The sequence below is a fragment of the Pinus tabuliformis genome, chromosome 8 (assembly GCF_031772625.1).
Source record: "Pinus tabuliformis cultivar Carrire ecotype Pingquan chromosome 8, CPIR1, whole genome shotgun sequence".
Taxonomy (NCBI): domain Eukaryota; kingdom Viridiplantae; phylum Streptophyta; class Pinopsida; order Pinales; family Pinaceae; genus Pinus; species Pinus tabuliformis.
In genome coordinates, this window is record NC_142294.1 from 883,914,757 (window position 1) to 883,919,922 (window position 5,166).

The following is a 5,166-nucleotide window of genomic DNA, read 5'->3' on the forward strand; positions in this document are numbered from 1 at the left end:
TAATGTGGGTATAAGTCGTCTCATGTGATTTTTAGACATGTGGGCATAAGCCATCTCATGTTAGATTTAGACAAATAACTATCATGTGGGCATAAGTCGTCTCATGTGAGTTTTATTCATGTGGGATGGTAGACAAGTAATGACTTTTAGATGCGTGGGACAGAAAACAAATAACTATCATGTGTGGGATCACAAACAAATAACTATCATGTGTGAGATGACATACAAATAACTATCATGTGGCATAAGCCACCTAAGGTAATTTTTAGACATGTGGGCATAATCCATCTTGTGTGAGATTTAGACACCTAGATTAAGCTCAAATTTACAAGACTCCTACACAAGTACATAATGTCCAAAGTTATAAGACATTCTACATAAGTAACTAGGGTCCAAATTCATAAGACATTCTTTTACAAATTTAAGCTTTATCAAGATATTTGGAAATTGTCAATAAGATTTTAATATCAAATCTATTTCACATATCCCTTTCATAAACATTATTTGACACTTTTCACTATATAAAAAATAATTACTAGTGGCTTGATTCATGATGTGGGATAAGGAATTAAAAAATAATAATTACCTTCTTTTTCCAACTAGCGCTTGCATATAGGTCGTCGGTTGATTGGAAATCTGAGTGATCATGTAAATTGATCAAGGTCCACTACATTTGACAGTGTAAACCAACATGTCATGCTCTTTAATTCCAAATACACATCATCAACCATGAAAGTACCCCAGACTAAAATATCCACAATCCCCCCTTCACTTACTAGATATTGGATTCAAATGGCAATTGGGGCAATAAGGAATTAAGTTGAAAATAACCTTCATCTACACACTCTTAAGAATTTGCTTCATTCTATTTCTCACATTTGCCAACACTAAGAAGGTAACTTAATCCTAATCTACAGATGCTTAGTGGGCTTGGAAGGCGCCTACTTGTCCCAATGGACCATTCCAAGATATCCTTCAATCCCATTGTCTCCAATTTGGAGTAATCAAAAAATAGGGATTGGAAAAGCAAGTGCAACAACTAACACCACCCAAATGTATCACAAAATTATTTGTATCTCATGAGTGGCGAAGGATGGAAAAATGACCAAAAACCATTTAGATGCCCATGGTCCTTGGAACAAACTCAATTCTTTGAACTATGGAAATGGAAATTATTTGCAAGTTCATGAGCACTTTAACATCACCCATTGGTTCCTAACATGTTTGGATCATTGTCAGTTATATTGCTTCAATAGGGAGTTGAAGTCCATCGATGCCAACAAAGATGACATGCTCACATTCGAGGAACATTTATGTTATCTTACCCAACACCTCCATCGTCATGATAAATAAAAAAGGAGATAAATCATCTTCAGCCGTGAAAGCAGTTGGATGTCCCGACATTAACCAAAACAATAAAAGAGACCAAGGAAAAACACTGGCTTATCAAATTTTTCAACCATATTGAGAACCCAAACTATAGAAGCGTGTTCTTTAAGAGCCCCAATTATAACTTGATATATGTCTCGACCAAATATAATTTCCAAAACATTCCATTTTTCTTTTGTGGCTTCAAGGAGTGTTATCACACAAATCTACACCAAAAGGCTATAATAGCACAAAGCATGGCAATCCTGGGTGGTAGAAGGAACACCCAATATGAGTGCCACAATCTAGATCTACATTGATTCATAATTGCCACCTAGAAGTGGATAATTGCAAGTTTAGATTGCTTGTGTGAGATATGCCAAATGGGTGTCGCCATTGAATGATTGTCAATGAGAAGAGAAATAAGAAATGCCCATTGGTGTTTGAGGTGCTGACCCATAGAATTGAGGCTTCAATGATAAGGATTTATAACACCAATGTATTTGGGACATTGGATTTGCTTGACATTTATGTAAATCTAAATCTAGCATGTTGAAAATAGTGCATGGGTCTCTACCATGGACTCAAACTTCTCATGCATTACTCACTATAATGTAGCTATCACAAGACTTCACATTCCATGGATCATTCCCATGGAACTACCCTTAAGATCAAAAGAGATATAATACCATGTTCAAAACACAACATAAAAAATAGTAAAGAACACCTTGGTTATCCCAACAATATATTCATCAAATGATATCAATACAAATACATGGATGTAATCACCTTGTAAACTAAAGAATGATAACACATTGACAGCTAATCAATATATTTGAATGACACCTCATGAAAAGATAATAATAAAAATTCATAAGATGATCTAGAACTTTGTGATTGTCTAGAGACTCGCAATTTAACAAAGTCCTCCTCACCCACTCAATCATATAGTGTGGATGTTGTGCTAAGTGAGAACCTCAAAGTTGATCCTAATGGAAAGCGCACTACATCAAAGCATCAACCAAAGAAAGAAAAAGCAAGGGAGATGTGAATATGGATTTAAGGTTGGCTTAACAGTTTAGGGCACTTTCAAATAAAATATTAATATTTGGTTTTTATTTCCCTAATAGGCATTGTGGAGTATCAATGTTATTGTCCCAATTTATGAAGCAATACACCTACCAAGAACACATAAACTGAATTAAAAATAAGTTAATGATAAAATTTTGTTCACTTTATGATAGCTATGATTATGACTGAATTAAAAATAAGTTATTGATAAAATTTTGTACACTTTATGATAACTATGATTATGGTTGTCGTTATAAATATTCTAGAATATTACTCATACTATATGCAAATCAAAGGTTGAGATTTGTCTCCAAAGCAATTATACTCGTTTTGTCTTTTTAATTAAATTAATTAATTATAAGAAAAAAAATGTCATATGAACGAGTGCCAGATGCAGTGTATAATGGTTTTCTAGGCATGTGATGTTGATAAGTCATAGTATTGGCCCATCATATTGCAACAAAGTGTATTTACATATTATGAATTTTCATGGTAAACTAGAGGTAAATGTCCAAGGTTAAGAATTTTTTTCCATATTATTTTAATTGTATATGTTTTGTTGATATATTAATTCATTTTACTATTTAATAATAATAATAATAATTTAAAATAAAGTTACAATTTAATTAGTTTTTATGATTTTTTTTAATTCAGCAACCTGAAATTTATCATGTAATAATTCATTTGATATTTATTATGGATTATCGGTAGTACGTGTTTTGATACTTACGTACTTAATATTGATGCTTATCAATATTACCAGCCATTTGATTTATATAGTTGCACTAATATATACATTGTTTATAATAAATTAAAATATATATATATATATATTAAAAGTACTCTCATCCACTCACTAGCTATAGAATAGATGTTGATGATGTATACTGTTAAGTCACTTCGTGATGTGAAATTCACAGGTTCAAAAATCGTTAAGAGCTAGTATGACCCAAACTAGGTGTGATCCCATGATTTTAACGGCATAGATGCACCTAGATAACAGATTCTCAAAGCAAAGATTAAACCTGAAGTCATCTCAAGACTCGAAACAACTTGACAAAAAAAATTTATTAAAAATACTACCATTAAATAAACACTCATATTTAAACATTTTTAAAACACTCGAAGTTCTCTCCATCAAATGAACACTCTCACATTTAAAACACTCATATTTAAACATTTTTAAAATACTAGAAGTTCTCTCCAATAAATGAACACTCACGTTTAAACATAGTGCTGGACAGTCCATCCAGGTTCATTCTCGCTATGCTCTTCCCTTCTCGCTATGCTCTTCCCACTGGAGTGACATGTTAAAAAGAAATAAACCCCTATGCAAGCCTAGGCGGATTCAACAGAGAATAAATGCTCTTGCACTTAGCATCTAAATTAAAAGAGAATCAACAGAAAATAAATGCCCACTGCACTCGGTATCTAAATTAAAAGGCTTACATATTATACCATGCACCACATTAAGGCAGGTTTAGAGAAGGCATTTCGATCAAAAAGCTTATACACACTCCTAGATCAAAAAAGCTCATACGCACTCCTAAATAGCTCTGACACACCACTAAATGCTCCTAAATAGCTCTGACACACCCCTAAATACTGCTTTCAGTCTTACCATGTTATTATATTGAAGAATGTATTAAACATTAGCATTTTTAGGCCACTCGTTTTATCACTTGTTGGTGGGCTTTTTTCTTATTAAAAATAAAATGCTATAATAAAGAATGGTTATTCTTTTCAGTGAATAGTGAAGATATCTAGAATGGTTATAATAAAGAATGAATAGTGAAGATATCTAGAATGGTTATAATAAAGAATGGTTAATCCTTTTAGTGGAGAGTTAAGTTCAGAGGAAAAAGATAGCTAGAGAGCTAACAAAATTAACCCATTGATAAAGGAATTATCTTTACTGTTTTAAAATTTGGATCTGTTTTGTTACTTTTTGGATTCTTTTTTATCATTATTTGACTGACTTTAACTGTATATACATCTAAAAAGTAAAATGGTTTGGCTGTTACTTTAACAAATATTAGATAGATGAAAAAAAATAAGCTTTTAAATCTACAAAACATTTAATCAAACAACAGACTGGTCAACTAGAGCAAGCATGTGTACTCATTTGAATATGCAACCAAATACTACGGCTTTTAGCAATAGCCATTGAAATACAAAATCGCATATCATCTGGGAACCGTGGTCACAAAATCTATAAAACAACCATATTGCCTGAGGAATTCAAGGAGATTAACCGGCCAATTAGTGCAAGCCACTGGTCAATTAGTGCAAGCCACTGTAATCTAAAGGAATTTGAATTTGTAATGAAATACTAAAGCTTTTTATCAATGATCGTTGACATGTCAAATTGCGAATCTAGTAACTGTCAAAACTGAGTGTGAAACTGTTTTACCTAAGGAATTCAAGAAGATGCATCTCATTGATTATCAAGTCTAACTTCCATATAGGATATGATTCATGACACCCATCTTAACTGTCTTATCAAGCATATTTTCCTCATCTTAGCCTGGTCATAAGAGAGAAGGAATAAATTTAAAAATCACCTTAATTGTTCCAAAAGCCATATGCACTAAGCAATGGATAGCAACTTCCATAAGAGTATTCTTATTTCAAGTTGATATTTAAAAAATGTCTTGGAAGATTCATTTTCCAAGAAAGCATTATCGGAGGCTTCTTATTATCAAAACGTGCAAGCAAAGCGATTCA